General features: G+C 51.9%; 4 non-coding genes across 4 annotated transcripts; 2 read left to right on the top strand and 2 right to left on the bottom strand.

Moving 5' to 3' along the window:
• Positions 1 to 1,344: 1,344 nt before the first annotated feature.
• On the bottom strand, positions 1,345 to 1,417 carry TRNAR-UCU (transfer RNA arginine (anticodon UCU)). The gene has a single exon. It is a non-coding gene; the product is annotated as a tRNA-Arg (tRNA).
• Positions 1,418 to 5,079: 3,662 nt separating this feature from the next.
• TRNAI-AAU (transfer RNA isoleucine (anticodon AAU)) lies at positions 5,080 to 5,153 on the bottom strand. The gene has a single exon. It is a non-coding gene; the product is annotated as a tRNA-Ile (tRNA).
• Positions 5,154 to 9,370: 4,217 nt separating this feature from the next.
• TRNAA-AGC (transfer RNA alanine (anticodon AGC)) lies at positions 9,371 to 9,443 on the top strand. Its single transcript has one exon. It is a non-coding gene; the product is annotated as a tRNA-Ala (tRNA).
• A 7,332-nt stretch (positions 9,444 to 16,775) lies between these two features.
• TRNAK-CUU (transfer RNA lysine (anticodon CUU)) lies at positions 16,776 to 16,848 on the top strand. The gene has a single exon. It is a non-coding gene; the product is annotated as a tRNA-Lys (tRNA).

The following is a 16,848-nucleotide window of genomic DNA, read 5'->3' on the forward strand; positions in this document are numbered from 1 at the left end:
AAATTTTCAGTCTGCTTTGGAAAACGAGACTGCTGAACTCTTTTGTATTCAAATTCGACACATTAACATGTGGTTTGAACTGGGATGCAAATTTTCTGAGATACTATAGGGGCTCTTTTGTATCTTTGGCTTCATGTAACTCTTGACTCCCACGCCCCCATTACTCTCTGATTTGCTGACCTTGATAATAATTTTTTTCTGATTTGTCAACCTTGATGACTATTTTTGGTTCTTCGTGCCTTAAATATTGAGTGAGTTCTGCTATGGCTGTGGTCTGTAGAAGTGGGTCTCTCCCACAAAAGCTCACCTAATAAACTATTTTGTTAGTCTTTAAAGTGCTACTTTACTGCTTTTTTGTTCCAGAGAGAGAAAGTTTAATTAAGCTCCATTTGTAAAACCACTCTGGACATGGGGAGGAAAAGGAGCTGGGGAAGCCGGGTTTGTCCTGCAGGGGCCTGAAGATCAATGACTCAAAAAAGAGTGTCTGTCACTTGCGTACAGAGGAACGGCAAAGCCCAGGGCAGGAAGAGGAGAGTGCTTGTGCTGCCAGCGGGAGAGAGCTCACTCCATCAGTCTCCTCAGGCTGAAGGCAGGTAGTAACAAGAGTCTCTTGGGTACCCACAGCTTTGAGTCTCTTCCTTTCCCACAGTGTCCTATTTTCATGATCTGCTTCTTCTCAAGCAACCCCTTTCTCCTTCTCCACAGCCCAACTTCTGTCTGATACCCGCAGGATGTGGCCACACGAGCCTCTCTTTTGCAGGGGCTATGGGAGTGCGCCACTTCAGAAGATACTGTGATGTGGAGGGGCATGTGTGTGTGTGTGAGTGGCTCAGAGAGGGTGTGGGGCTCCTGTTGAGGGTAACCTGGTGACCAGGTAACACCTTTGAACTGCAGACAAAGGGGGAGGTGGAGCCCAAGGAGTTTAAATTGAAAGTGGGAGTTGGGAAGCAGTTAAGTCTGGGCTGGAAAGGAGAGAGACAAAGGAGGGGGCAAGGACCCAGCTCTGGGGGCCCTCAGGGCCTCCTCTCCCCAGCATGGATTGGACTGGCTGTCTCTGCCTGCTGTACTGACTCTTGTGTAAGATGCTGTGTCCTGTCAGCTCATAAATGTGCTCTTCTCCTGCTGAGTAAGAGTCACTCCTGCCTGCAGAGCTTCAGGAAGCCTTAACCCCATCACAGATTTGAATGCGGTAGTGATATGAACATGCCACAACTCATTTGCGTAAATGGAACCTCATGCTCTTCAGAAAGCACCCCTGGCACAGAACTGCTCAAGTGACCCTGTCTGGTTTTGTAAGCTCACATCATCCTTTACCTTGAGACTGACAGGAGAAAAAAAGGGCTTCACCCCAGATGGGACTTGAACCCACAATCTTTGGCTTAGAAGGCCAATGCCTTATCCATTAGGCCACTGGAGTACATAAATAAGCAGAAACAATGAGGGATAAAATTCTCTCAAAAATGTACCTTTCTTACCTTGGAAGACAAAAAAATTGCTCTTTCTTTGTGTTTGTTCTTTCTTTGCTGTGAATCTGAGAAACGCCCAGGGACTAACTCTGCAGTAGCAAGAAAGGAGTGACCCGCCCCCAGCTAGATGTTAAGTTACCATCCCTGGCCATTCACCAGGAAGGGACATGTCGGCAACAGGTTCACAATTGCCATGAAAGGCAGCTGCTCATTGGCCTGTTTGCCCTCAGGTACCTGGCTCTGAGACACACTGAGGATCTTTCTGGCACCCAGAGGAGCGTGTAAAGTAAGGGACATTGACAGGATCATTTCTCCTCTCCTCCTGTACCTACACTGAAGGCAGCAACAATGTTGGAAAGACAAAGAAGCCTTTGACATGGCCTAATTGGAAAAGCATCCCAGGAAGCACAAACTGCTGGAAGTTATGGGGAAGGGAAACCTTCCAATCTGGCTCAGCATGAGCACATTTAGGAATTAGACTGGAATTTCTCTTTTCTTTCTCTTGTAACAGTTCTGGACTCCTGCACCAATACCACCTCGAAACACATGCAACTGATCTTTTTGTGGGGAATAAATGCTTTTTAATGTTTCATTGAAGCTGCTGCAGTTTTGATTGATGTTTGGGGAGTCTATGCAATGAAACATGCAGGGAACTGGGCTTGTTGACCTCGTGAGGTCCCTTCCACTTCTAGTACTCTATGAAAGAGACTGGAGGATAGTCACCCCTCTGATTTACTGAGGGACTCATGAAGGAGCTCAGTCTGATAAGAGGGTCTACAGCTGTGTAGTGTAAGCCTTTCATCTGAATGAAACAGCAGCATCCAGGACCTTCTTCAACATCTAGGGGTCCCTTTTCATTCATTTCACATAGAACTGGCTCAAGCCCCCACCCAGGAGCCTGGGAAATTCGCACAGCCCTGGGTGCCTCGCAGGGGCAATGCTTCCCCACTCACAAGCACAGAGTCTGAGTGTAGAAAATGAGCTTTTCATGAACGAGGCAGAAAAGTCATATGGCATAAGCTTGGGAAAATACCACACCCAGAGTTCACAACCAAGCCTCCAGTAAGTGTCCCAGCTCAAGCAGATGGAGCAGTGCCCTTTGCCTCTCAGGCTCAGACGTCCTATACTGGAAAGAGCCAATCCACCCACCCAAAACATTCTCCCTACCCCCTTCAAAAGCCCCACTTACAGGTCTTCCCAGTCTTTGCAGGCCCTGACACATCACTTCAGACTTGTCTACACTCACCCCTTCATAAAACTTGAGCATATGAGCAGATAGGAATCAGGGGACTTCGAAGGAGCCGGGGTCCTTTGGAAAAGGAGCCCCGTCTGGACGAGCCGCACAGCAGCGAGCTGCATCATTTTCGAAGTGCCACGGCCACCCGCATGGTAACGAGGTGCTGAATATGTAGTTCAAAACAAGACAGGCACAGCAGCAGCTGCTCAGAAGACACCCAGCACTGCAGGTCAGGCGGTCACTCATCAGCACCCCAGTGAAGGGGTATTAGGAATGGGAATGGAGTGAAGGGAATAAAGGGCAGAGACCCTCCCAGCAAAGCAGAGTGAAGCCTCCTGCTAGGTTTCACCTCAGACCCTGCCTATCCCCTCCCTCTTCAGCTGAGAGCAGGGCACACGGCCCATGTTCCCTGGCAGGGGGTAACACCATCTCCACATTCTGCAACGTGCTTCTGATGGAGGGACCCCAGTCTGCTGCCTGCTCCTGAGCTCAGCTGCTCCCAGCTCACCCAGAGCACATGGCCTTGGAGCAGCAGCTGCCCTGGCTGCTCTCCTACCACAGACACAGAGCCCACAGGAGTCAACCCAACTCCAGAACCTTCTGCCTGCTAAACCTGCCCACCGAAAGTGATGCAGACACAACTCCCCCCCGTCCCCTCCAGGGGTGTCTCCCTGTCAGGTGCATGGGTCACATGTGCATCACCACGTTCTCTCACCAGAGGCAGCCCAGCCTTGTGGGAGGGCTCTATGGGCATCACTGCCTGCATCACAATGCCACTGCCTGGTGCTGCTGGGGTCTGGCAGCCTGGCTTTGCAGTGCCTGGTGTCCTCTGAACAGCTGCTGCTGGCTGGGTCACCTCCCTGGACCCAGAGTTTTGCTGAGCTACATGGGCAGTCTCACCAGATCACACCAGCATGAGCCCTCTAGGGATCTCTGGGCACACCGCCTAGTTCTTCAGCACCAACCAATTGCCCCAACCCCTCCAGCCAGCTCAGCCAAAGACCTAGATCCAGCAGGCATCATGAGTCACCTCACTTTCTCTCTCGCATTGGATCAGAGAGGGAAGCAGCACAGCGCCCCAACTAAATCATCCCAGCCAGGGTCTGTTCAAGCCAGGACTGGAAAACCTCTAGGGATGAAGATTGCAACACCTGTCTAGGTAAAGCATTGCAGTATTTCACCATCCTCCTGGTGAAATAAAAGCAGCACGACTCAAATACTGGACTGTTACTGCTGTGACTTGCATTTGAAACCAGGTTGCTGCAGCCACAATGCAGAGTACGAACCCCTGTTCGATCACAGCAGGCTGCAGAAGGCCAGGATGGTGCTTTCTTTAACTTTCTCAGGTTTCACCTGACAGTCTGGGACCCAGCACTTGGCCCCAGGCATGGGCAGGGTTCTCGGGTTCCTGATGCACAAGGCAAGGTGAATGCAGCTTTCCCAGCCTGGGACTCAAACCCTGAAACCTCCAAATAAGGTCCTAACCCTGAGAGAGCCGGGCAGGTCACTGAAATAATATAGAAATAACAGACAGCTTTTTGCAAGGCAGTAAACCTCATTCTCCTCCAACAGTGCCAATTCCAAAACAGAGATTTTGGAATGGGGCTGTATAGGCAGGTAATTGGGGCTATTAAAAAATAAGTTATTCAAGAATAGCGTATTCCAAAACTACTCTGCTGTGCAGTGACATCCCCAGCATGGCCTCCAGGGTCTCTACTCACAGACAGGCTCTGCTGTGCATGGAGGTGCCATTTTGAAATATGTTTTGTTTATTTCAGGGCTGCCTTGTGGCGTGAAGGCGTCATTGTGAACTAGATTATTTTGGAGGAATAATTCTGGAATAAACTCTTCTGAAATAACTCTGCACCTCTCTGGTCAGGGCCTGTCAGCATCACGTAAAGCAGAGAATGTCCATTGTGGCCTGTGACAGCTGCACTGGGGAGGCTGGTGTCAGTGCTGGAAGCTCCTGAGGAGTGGGAGGGGATCAGGTTTGCTTGGCCTGTTCCCTCTGAGGCCACCTGTGCTCCTCCTCCCATTTCACCTCTTCCTATCCCAGCTCTGCCTCTTCCCCTGAGCTCTGCCCCCAGCTGCCTGCTGCTCTCTCCTCTCCTCCCCACAGGCCTCTCCCCGTTCCCCAAGGACTGCCAGCCAACCCCACCTCTGCAGAGACCAGCCCCCATCCTGTCACCTCTACCTCTTGTGTGTGTTGCAGAGTTGCAGATCCTCACCTCACACAGGCCCACTCTGCAGCCCCTCCCTTATCCTGGGGTGGTGACTCCCACTTGCTCCCTGCCAGCCTCTCAGCCCGGTTCCTTCAGCTCTTTTGGCCTCCTGCCCAGAGCAGCCACAAGAAGGAAAGCGGAAAAGACCTGCACATGGCCAGCATGGGGCTTGAACCCACGACCTTGGCGTTATTAGCACCACGCTCTCACCAACTGAGCTAGCCGGCCAGCTGCAAAAAGTCTCACAAGGGGCCTTTTTGGAAATGAGCAACAGGCAGCTGCTGGGCCACTGGACAGAGATTTCCTCCCCTCCCCCACCAGCCTGGCCTCCCCTTTCAGACTCCCTCACCCATCCCCCACTGCTCTGAGCCCAGCTTGGAGTTCCCTCAGCCCCGGCTGCCTCTTGCCAGCTGCCCTGGGCCCTGCAGTGGGTCCCTCAGATCCTGTCTCTCCCACCCCCCCCCCACTGCCCTGATCCCTTTGTCCTCTCAGACCCTGCCAACCCCCCCCACTGCCCTTTTCCCCTCCTCCCTCACCCACAAGCCCTGCCCGGGTTCCCCTTCACACCTGCCACCTCTCCCCGCTGGCAGCCGAACTCCTCCTCCCTCTGCACTGCACAGTCACCAGCTCAAACCTTGAGCCCTGCCCAGGGGCTGTGTCAGAACGTCTCCCACCTGCACAATTCATGTCCACTGCAGAGGTTTTGCTTCCCAGCAGGGTTAGGAAATGTTGGTGAGGAAGCAAAAGGAAGCTACAAGAGGGATCTCAGGTGTGTCAGGTCAGCACTGGGGACAGCTGGGGTGAGAGGTGAATTACCACTGGGGTGGGGGCAGAGCTGGTCGTGCCTGGGAGTGAGACGCCCCCTGTCACTCACTAGTGTGTGCACATGGTGTGCAGGGACAGGGCTGGGGGTGTCTCTGCAGAGGCAGGGCTGGGGCAGGAGCTGCTCCCGCAAACAGGGCAGAACAGAGCTCCTGGTGACAGGGAATTGTGTCTGTGTTACAAACGTGCTGGAGGAGCTGGCTGGCACAGGCACCCCCAGAACCACAAAGCTGTGAGGCACAGACGCTCTTCTGGCAGCCACAGCAGCACCTTCCCCACACCAATCACAACTGCCTTTTCCTGAGCTCCAGGCTGTGACTAGATTCTTTCCAACGCTCCTTTTCCATCAGCCTTTACCTTCCCCAGCAGGGAGAGACATTGCCAGGGGAGGTCTTCTCTGTTCCTTTCACTTATTGTGCCCTCTGCAGAGTACAGGTCAGAATCCACCAGTCTCCCCTCCTCTCTCCCCACCTGCCCCGGTGCCAGGATCCCACAGGACACTGAGGATGGGAGGAGTTTGGGGTTTTCGTGTTTGTTATGTGCCTTTTTTGTTGCAGACCCTTGGGGTGCGTTTGCAGAGGGGGCTGCCAGGGGCAGGACATGAGCCCTGCAGGGCACTGGTGGGTGTGTCTGTGACATCACAAGGGCCTGTGGAAGAACCTCAGATGATTGGCTAAAGGAGGTGGGGAGGTGGTGACCTGACAGACAGTCCAGCACAATGGCCAGGTGGGACAGGCTGCAGGGCTGGGGCCATCGCAGAGACCCCCCAGGGCTTTGCCTCAGGGAGTCTCCTTCTTGAGAGCTCTGCCCCGGAGGCTGGAGAGAGAATTCATGGTGAGGAACGTGAGCACAAGGAGGATCCTCTTTGGCCCATTCTCCTTTCCCACGACTAACTGCGCTGGACGGCAGCGTCTGTGTGGGGAGGGTCAGAGTCCGATCCAGACGATTGGTTAAAGGAGGTTCACTCTAGGTAATAGTACTCTGGTTGCTTTAAGTGTTTGGGAGAACTGCAGCATCAGTGAGTGGCAAGACCAAGATTTCCTAATACTGCATCTACACACAGGAAGCTAATTTCAGATGCAGCCAATGGACACACGATGGCTTATTTCAAACTTGGTTTTACCCCTGTCTTCGCAGCCCCTGTTTCCACACAGCTGCTGTTACTTGTACTTGTACTTGTACTTGTACAAGGAGGTTTACCCATTTCAAAATAAGCCGTCCCCTATTTATTTCTGAATTATTTCAAAGCAGCGGTTGCCTTGTGCAGAGGCTGGGATGGTTATTTTTAAATAACTTTGTTGTGTAGAACCTCCTTATAAATCCAGGTCTGTGACAGGCACAGCAGCAGCTGCTCAGAAGATAACAAGCCCTGCAGGTCAGGTTGTCACTCATCAGCACCCCAGTGAAGGGGCATTAGGAAGGGTAGTGGAGTGAAGGGAATAAAGGGCAGGGCTCCTCCCTGCAAAGCAGAGTTAAGCCTCCTGAGCAAGACTCTGGTCAGGTCTCCAGAAGCCACTCAACTTCCTTCATGTCTTTGGACATTGCTGCCTATAGCAGTCCAGCAAAGGGTAACAGAGGAACACCCTGCACTTGTCTACTGGCTAGCAAGGGCTCGACCCCATGGTTTTATGAGCACCATGTGCTACCCACCTCAACTATCCAAGCTACAGAGAAACAGCTCACAAGGGCCCTTTCAGAAAGGAGCAACAGGCAGCTGTAGGTGCAGTGTGGTTCCTGGAGTGAGATTGCTGTCCCTCCCCCACTTCTCAGCATCCCACCCAGGCATCCCCACAGCCCCTCCCCCACCACCCTGAACCCCAACCTGGAATCTCCCCCTCAGACTCTGTCTCCCATTCCCCACTGCCCTGAGGCCTGCCTAGGAATTCCCTCAGACCCTGCTGCCCCTCACCCGCTGTCCTAGGCCCCTCCCAGGTTTCCCCTCTGACCCTGCCTATCCCCTCCCTCTCTTCCCCTGAGCACAGCATTAACATGGCCCATGTTCCCTGGCAGAGGGGTAACAACATCAGCCCCTGCTGCAATGTGCTTCCTTTGGAGGGACCCCAGTCTGCTGCCTGCTCCTGAGCTCAGCTGCTCCCAGCTCACCCACAGCACATGGCCTTGGAGCAGCAGCTGCCCTGGCTGCTCTCCTACCACAGACACAGAGCCCACAGGAGCAGACCCCACAGCTGTCACCCCAACTCCAGAACCTTCTGCATGTGCAGTGCTAAACCTGCCCTCCAAAATGACCCACCTGCAACTTGTTCCTACCTGCTCCAGGGGTATCTCCCTTTTCAGTACATGGCTCACCTGTGCATCACCACTTTCTCTCACCTGAGGCAGCCCATGGCCCTGACTTCCTCTTTCAAATCCAGCCTGCACGTGAGAGCACTTCCTCTTCCCACCAGCTGGGAGACAAGATGATGATAGTGCTCTCTTGTGCCAGTGCACATCGCTCAACACAGACAGACCCAAACCCCCTGTACATTGTGAGCTTCCGGCGGGTGGGCCGCAAAAGCAGCTCCCCTTGATTCCTTGGGCAGGAAGTTACAAGGAGAGCAGTTTTATGGGAGAATGTGGGTATTGATCCCACTACTTTGTGCAGGCTGAGCAAGCGCTCTACTATTTGAGCGAACACCCTCTAGAAAATGGGATGTTCTGCCCCAGTCACCTCATTGCTGACTCCATACGTCCCTGCAGCTCCCCTGGCTCCTGTCCAAAGATGACCCTTGTTAGCCCAGTTCCTACCAGCTGGCTGGCTGAGCTCTTTAGACACAGCTGCTAATTATGCCATGGTGACGGTTTCAAGCTCTATGTGAGCCCTTGGTGCATATTGACTAAGTGGCCTGGCTACTGTGGATGGGGAGGTTCCAGCACACACAGGGATCTGTGCAGTGCCAGCCTTGTGGGAGGGCTCTATGGGAATCCCTGCCTGCATCACAATGCCACTGCCTGGGGCTGCTGGTGCCTGGCAGCCTGGCTTTGCACTGCCTGGTGGCCTCTGACCGTGTCATCTCCCTTGGCTCAGAGTTTCACTCATCTTCATGGGCAGGTGATATACCTGCAACAGGGGTGGCTCTGTGAAATGCAGAGGTCTGTAGCATGTGGTGGTTTGGCAGATGCTTCATTCCTGAGAGCAGCTGCAGAGGAGATCATGGACAGTCAGTGTCTGTGGGAGGAGAGGTTCACATTGGGGCTCTGGGGCATATTTTTATGCTTCTAATTACTGGCCACGTGTGTGACTTATTTCTAGAGCTCTTTTTGGAGTGCCCCATCTGGGTGTGTTTACTAGCCAGAGCTGTCAGAAAGCACCCGCCAGCACCGGCATTGTGATGCAGGCAGGGATTCCCATAGAGCCCTCCCACAAGGCTGGACCTGCACAACTCCCTGTGCGTGCTGGAACCTCCCCATCCACAGCAGCCAGGCCACTTAGTCAAGAGGCCCCAAAGTCTCACCTGGATCTTGAAACCGTCACTGTGACATTATCAGCAGCACTGTCGAAACCGCTCAGCCAGCTGGTTGGAACTGGTTTTACAAGTGTCATCTTAGGAAAGGAGTCTGGGGAGCTGCAGGGACCTATGGACTCAACAATGAGGTGGCTGGGGCAGAACACTCACTTGTCCAGTGGGGAATTAGCTCAAATGGTAGAGCGCTTGCTTAGCATGTAAGAGGTAGTGGGATCGATACCCACATTCTCCATTGCTGGCCTTTCTTCCAAGGTAATAGGAGACCCCTCCCCACTTCCTTCTTCTTGGCTGCTCCCCAGGAAGCTCTCCATGCAGAGGGGCCATTTGGAGGTGCCTGTGCTCAGCTGTGTGCAAGGGCACAAAAGAGCGCTTGGACCATCTTCTCTCCCACCTGCTGTGGGGATTCTGAGCAGTGGGGGAGGCGTAACAAGCCAATTCCAGAGGCCCCAGGGACCCTGCAGCTGCCTCTTGCTCCTTTCTGAAAGGGCCCTTGTGAGCTGTCACTGTGCAGGCTGGCTTGCTCAGTTGGTGTGAGTATGACTCTCCTAACACCAAGAGTGGGGTCCCAGTAAAAGGGAGGGCCAGAGCTGACAAGGTCTATTCTGGCCAGGTGGAAATGGCCCATGATCAGTAGTTGGTATCAAAAGAGGAAAAACCAAGTCAGATCACACAGGGGGATGTGGCCCATTGTCAGAGTCTAAGATGGAGCTGTTCACACCCAGGGCAGAGAAGCTGCTTTTTTTAGGAGCCAGCCACTCCCAGTCTCTGTTTAATCCTTGGTTGATGGAGTTAAATGTGCAAATAAACTGCAGCTCAGAGATTTCTCTCTTGATTTGATTTTTAAAATGTCTTTGTTGTAGGACTGCAACTTTTAAATCTGTTACTGAGTGTCCAGGGAGATTGAAGTGCTCTCCCACAGGTTTGTTTAATTTACCCTTTCTCATTTCTGATTTATGTCCATTTACTTTTTTACATAGAGACCGTCCAGTTTGGCCAATGTAAATTGCCGTGGGGTATTGCTGGTGCATGATGGCATGTATTATATTAGTAGATGTGCATGTAAAGGAGCTCCTTATGGTGTGGTTGCTTTCAGGTCCTGTGAGGATATTCGTGGTGTAGATATGCGAGAAGAACTGGCAGCAAGGTTTGTTGCAGGGCTTGGTTCCCAGTTTGGAGTTACTGTGTTGTGATCTTTAGTTGGTGGTGAGGATTTGTTTCATGTTGGCAGGCTGTCTGTCGGCGAGGACAGGCCTGCCTCTCCAGGGCTGTGAGAGTGAAGGATCATTGTCCAGGATGGTTTGCAGATCACTGATGATGTGTTGGAGAGGCCTTAGGTAGTGGCTCTTTGTGATGGCCAGTGGTGTTCTCTTGTTTTCCTTGCGAGACCTGTCTTGTAGCAGGTGGCTTCTGGGTACCCGTCTGGCTCTCTCAATCTGTTTCCTCACTTCCTTCGGTGGCTATTGTAGTTTGAGGAAAGCTTAGTAAAGGTCTTGTACATGTTTGTCTCTGATGGAACAGAGCAAATAAGGTTGTACCTTCGTTCCTGGCTGTCTACAATGGATGATATAGTCTCCTCTGGATGGAATCTGGAGGTGTGTAGATAAGCAAAGAGTTCTGTGGGTTTTCAGTATAGGGCGGTATTTCTGTGACCATCCCTTATCTTCTGCACACTAGTGTGCAGGAAGTGGATCTCTTTTGTGGACTGGTGCAGACTAAGGTTGATGGTGGGGTGGAAACTGTTGAAATCCTGATGGAACTCTTCAAAAGCCTCCGTCCCAACCAATGAAGCACTTGCCCAGCTTTGATGGTGTTTGGATCTTATAAGGCACCGGAGGAAGCTCAACTTGTGCTGAGTGGGGTCACACAGACCAGGCAGCGCTGTGAATGACTGAGCCCAGCAGCACCAGCTGAATCTCCCTCCAGGCAGGAGGAAGTGTGCGGAAGGCTTTGGCAAGGAGAAGTCAAGTGCAGCTGGCATTTGTGTGGCGGGGGTTGGTTGGTTTTGTTTTTGTCTAAAACAGTGACATGTGATGTTTGCTTTTCCTCCAAAGATGAGTTTTGCAAGGCCGAGTGTTGCTCAGGGAGCAAGAAGTCTTGAGTTGAACTCCCTGATGTTCCCACCACAGAGTGTGTTTGCTGCTCTCCCTGACTTTGTGTTCCCTGCGTTTCTCTTACCAACATGCGCCAACAATGCTCAGATGCTTTGTATATTGGACAGACTTCTAAGTCCCTTAGACAAAGGGTTAATGGGCACAAAACAGACATCAAAACACTCCAGATCCACGAACTAGTTAGTCAACCTATTAATGTGGTGGACCATTCTATTAATGACTTAAGAGTATACATGTTACTGAAAAAATTTTTTCGCACCGCTATTTAAAAGGAAACAGCTGAGTTGTCGTTAATATTCAAATTCGGCACATTAACACATGGTTTGAACCGGGATGGGAATTTTCTGAGTCACTAAAAGGGCTCGTTTGCATACTTGGCTAAATCTAATTCTTGACCTCCCTGCCTCCCCCACTCCTCTACTCTCTGATTTGCTCACCTTGGACGTGTTTTTCTGATTTGTCCTCCTTGTCTACTGTTTTTGGTTCTGTTTGCCTTACATATCGAGTCTGTTCTGGTTTGGCTGTGGTCTGAAGAAGTGGGTCTGTTCCACGAAAGCTCACCTCAGGAATTATTCTGCAATTCCTTAAAGTGCTACTTGACTGACTTTTGTTTTGACAGAGTGGTTTGTGATCTGTTCCGAGTGGGAAGTTGGTTTCTTGCTTCAGGGCTCTGAAGAAAGCTTCGAAGTGACCTTGGAAAGGTGAAGTTAGGTGCAGTACTTATCAGAGCACCGGCTGATGGTGGCTTGTTGGTCTAGGGGTGGGAGAGCTCCTGGGCTCAAGTCCTTTCTTCTGCCTTTCTCTGATATCTTACCCAGACATTTGGGGGGACTGATGTCTCTTTGCATGTTTTCCCTCTGTTCATTTGCTCAGTACAATGAAGCAGCCTTTTGCTACTGGATGGCTCAGCTCAGGCATTAGTCTGTCAAGATGTGCTCCCAACATCTATGTCCCTCCTGGTCATTGGGACAGCACAACTTGGTGGCGGAAGCCGCAAATGTCCAGCTTCTGGCTCTGCCTTTTTCTGGATTACTTGGCATTTCCCCCTTTCTGGGCTACAGTCCTTTAATTCACTGTCACTCCCACAGTGACCCAGGCAGTCCTCTTGTTCCCTGCCACCCCCTCAGTGGCTGTTGCAGAAATCCCTCCTTCTGGTTGTAGCTCAGCATGGACTCCACATCCAGCGCTTCTTGGCTTTTCCTTCTCAGGTTTCACTTCTCCTTCCCTGGACTGCTTCCTACAACTCCCCTTCATCTGGATGCGCTGTCTATGAACCCTCAGCCCTACAAGGTGCTGCCCTTTTCCAGCAGCCTCTGTCTTTCCAGCTTCCATCCTTGATTTATAGCCCCATCTGCTCCTGCTGACAATCTCTGCTCCCAGCCTCTTCCTGCAGGTTCAGCCTTGGCAGTGATTCAGCCTTGCTGGCCACCTTAATCCTTGCAAGCCTGTGTTGGGAGGATTGGTTTGGTGCATTCTGAGGACTGAAAGTTGTGGTCTCTTCATGTGTTTTTTTGCTCTCTGTGTTTGTTCTGACCTAGGTTCTTTTTTGTGGCCTATCTGAGCAGCAGGGGACATGCCAGACAGCTGTTCCAGGTAAGAAACCCCTCTTCCTCTACACTCTGGCCTCTCTGGGAGCCCCAGGGTTTACTCATAAATGAGTCTTTGGGGCAGGAGTCACTGCATGGACTGCTCATTCTTTCATTCTCAAGGCAAGTTCCTGACCCTGGCTGAGGGTCTGGGGTTAACCTGGTTCGTTCATGTCTTGCTTTGGAGGCTCTGGGCCAATGCATGGTGCTCTGCAGCTGGGATCTGTCAGGGACTTTTCTCTGCTGTGTTGGTCCTTTCTTCAGCCACCATTTGTGTGTTTGATGGGAACAGAAACCTGAGCCTTGCAGGCTGGGAACTGATCTCAGCTGAGGGACAGATTTCCTCAGTGCTGGCACATTTGCAGAGGAAAATTTTAAGAGTTGAAGTCCATTTCAGACATCCAGGGCAAACCCCGAATGTTCTGGAGATGGAGATGAAAATATATTTTCCTGAAGAAAACCACCTGAAATGGGCCACCTCTTCAGCTGAAGTCAAATGCTCCACCTCTGAGCTCTGCCCCTCTTTACCAGTGGAAAATGGTGAGAGTTTTGTTACTCTGTGGAGGCAACTCTATCTTTCTCAGAAGGAATGTGCACATGACAATCTGGCTAGCCAAGGAGTGCAGGGTGCCAGTCAATGAAGAGTCACAGGTGCCCAGAAAAGATTCAAACGACAGGTCTCAGGGTGAAGTGGACAGCATTTAGAGCTCTGAATCTTTCTATCTCAGTTCAAGTCAAAGTGAGACCTCCTGGTAGCACAGAGGTTTGCCGGAAATTTCTATTTGTCCAGGGTCTTGGCTTTCTTATCCACAGGTGCACCTGAGTGAGGGCTTTTTCCTCCTGCTGGATAAATGAGTCCCACCAGAATGTCTCCTCCATTATCTTACCTTTTTGGGAACCTCCCAGTAATTGTCCTGCATCCCCCACTGGTTCAAAGAGCTCCCTTTTCATGAAAGTAAAGGGGCCTTGGTTCTATGTTCACCTGATTTCCTCTTAGGGAGGCCACTGCTGTGGCTGAAACCCTCCTGTCTTCTCCTCCCATTGAGCCAGCCACTGTTTTACTAGCGGGACGGGGACCCTCTGAAGCTCCACCATCTTCCGCCACCAGTGGCATGACAAACCTGCACTGGGCTTTGTTGGAAGGAAAACAATTAAGCTAGTTGTGGACTTTCTTGTCACTCCACCAGTTCCTGCTGGTCTGTCCTGTCCCCTGGTTCAGCAACCCACCGGCCTGGCCGCTCTCTTCCTCATCCAGTAGCTTAGAGCTGAAAACTCAGAAAGCAGAGCCCTGGAAGGCTTCGAATCCCACCACCTCCAAGGGAAGGAAGGGAGTGTCGGGGGGGGGAGACTCAGTCTCACTTCTTGAGGAAAGGCTGCAACCCAAAGTCATTCACAAGATTTGTACTTACTGCTGATCAACCCACACCAGCAGGAGAATGAAGTCCCACCCCCCTGAACGTCTCTGAACCACTTGTGTAGAACAGCCAGACACTTAGACACTTGAATGTCACTGAAGAGGATTTCCAGAGTTCCACAACAACCTCTGCAGAAGAGCTGGGGGCCATGGCTGGCTGGGGCAGTGGTCTCCTGTGTTTCTCACTTCCCTGATTCCTAGAGCTTTGAGGCCAGCAGAACTGGGGAGGAAATGGAGATTAAAGAAAACTCCTGAAACTGCTGTGGAGGGCAGGTGCCACTTGGCAGGTGCTCCTACTGCCCTTCCTGTGGGAGGTGTGTGGTGCAGTGCGAGCTCCTGGGGGGCTGGCTTTGTGCTTTGGGTGGCTGGGTCCAGGCAAGCCCCAGCCTCACCTTTTCCAGACCCACTCGGAAGCCTGTCCCTTATGTAGAGGTAGTGACCATAAAGCCTTCCTCTGCCACATGGACTGGAGACCCAGGGTCTGGTGGGGTGTTTTTGGACAGCAAGAATTTTGTTGGTCAGGTCAACAGAGTGGGGACAGGACAAGACCCCTGTGATGAACATCATCTCCTGGGATGGGGAAAGGCTGGCCAGGCTGTGTCCAGGGCCCAAGTCCTTCTCAGTCAGGTGAAGGAAGTAGCCAAGCGAGAGGAGGGATGGAGATGGCCAAAGCCCCTTCCCAACAGGCTGGCCAGCCTCACCACATGTGCATGCTGGAATCTCCTCCCATCAGGGCTCTAGATTGCTCCCTGCCAGCAAAGTACACGGTGGCAGGGCCATCCTTACCCAAATGCTGACTGCACAGCTGCATAGGGCACCTCAGCATTTCCCAATTCATTTCATTCATTGCAATGGGAGCTGGGCACCTGAGTCCCCAGCCTCAGCCCTGTGTTCCTTCTGTGCTGTGTGGGCCAGGCTGCCAGGGAGATGCCAGAACTGCCCTGACAGGAAATATTTCCTAATGTCCAACCTCCTATGCTGCAATTAAAGGGGAATTCAATTTAAGTAAAATTAAAGGGGAGGATTTTATGATTTGTAGCTGTATTCTCAATTCGATAGATTGATTGATTGATGTTTGGTGTCTATCTATCTGTCTATCTATTGGTCATTACACTGGCCAGATTACGGATTGGAGAACTCACTGCTCAAAGAATTAAATTTAAGCTTGAGAGAGAAATAAAATTGTGAAATGTGCAGACCTGAGCACAGAGATGTTCTGCATGTGAATTATGATACAGACCCAAAAGTGTGGATTTTGGGTCCTTTCCCTTCCTGTCACTGCATTAATGTCCTCCAAACACCCCGGGGCGTGGGGCTTTCTCTCGCCCTGGGCGCCTTCCAGTGCAGACCAAGTGCCTGTCTGGTGTGCGCTTTGGTGCCACACTCCCGACTGCACCATACAGGAGGCCTGTGATCTGCAGGGGCGTCAGATGAGATGATCTCTGCAAAGAGCCTGTGGCACAGAGCAGCCTCTGGTGTTCCCATGTGCAGCCGGCTAGATCCCCAGAATGTCCCTGAGAGAGTGGGGGTGACACAGGGGTAGCAGCTCAGCCATGCAAAGGGGCTGCCAGGGGCAGGACATGAGCCCTGCTGGCCAGGGGTAGGTGTGGGAGTGACATCACAAGGGCCTTTTACAGCACCTCAGCCGATTGGTTAAAAGAAGTTGGAAGGTGGTGACCTCATAGAGAGTCCCTGACACCAGCCATGTGGGACAGGCTGCAGGGCTGGGGCCATCTCAGACACCCCCGGGGCTTCCCCACAGGGAGTCTCCTTCCTCAGCTCTGCCCATGAGGCTGGAGAGGAACCAGGGTGAGGAAAATGAGCATGAGAAGGAGCCTCTTTGTCCCGTTCTCCTTCCCTCTTGACTAACTGCGCTGGACGACTGACGTTCACCTGGGGCGGGTCAGAGCCTGACCCAGCTGATGCTGGGCAAATTGAAGGCAGGGAAAACACTCGGTTAAGGTGCTGCCCTCCCCAGTGGAACTGAAGAGTGAATGAATCAGGGTCCTCCTTTCTCGTCCCATCGCCCATTTTTGTAAAGCACAACAGTCTGTGAGCCACGAATGCCCCTTTCTCTGGAGAGTCACTAACAGGCAATTTCCCACAGAAAACTCTCTTCAAATGTGTGTTCAGTCTTTTTGAAAAAGAAACGTGTTCTACTGACTGCACCGGTTCTGCGCTGAGATCAATGGTGTCAGCATTCATTTGTTGTGCAGAAATTGCCGTAGGTGTGTGAGGTGTTCGGGAGATGTAGCAGCACCAGTGAGAGACTTGGCAAAGATTCACTCCAACAGTCTGTTTTCTTTGCATCTCACCTCCTGCAGCCCAGATAACAAAGACTGGAGTCCGGCCCTTGTGAGCACTTTGCCCCACACGTTTGACTTTTGCCCAGCTGACAGGCACATTTGACTCTTTCTTCTCTGTGACAGGCTGTATGGAGCATTTTGTTTGTGGCCTGGCTAGCTCAGTTGGCAGAGCGTGAGACTCTTAATCTCAGGGTCATGGGTTCAAGCCCTATGCTGGGCG

The sequence above is a fragment of the Carettochelys insculpta genome, chromosome 33, assembly GCF_033958435.1.
Source record: "Carettochelys insculpta isolate YL-2023 chromosome 33, ASM3395843v1, whole genome shotgun sequence".
NCBI lineage: Eukaryota > Metazoa > Chordata > Testudines > Carettochelyidae > Carettochelys > Carettochelys insculpta.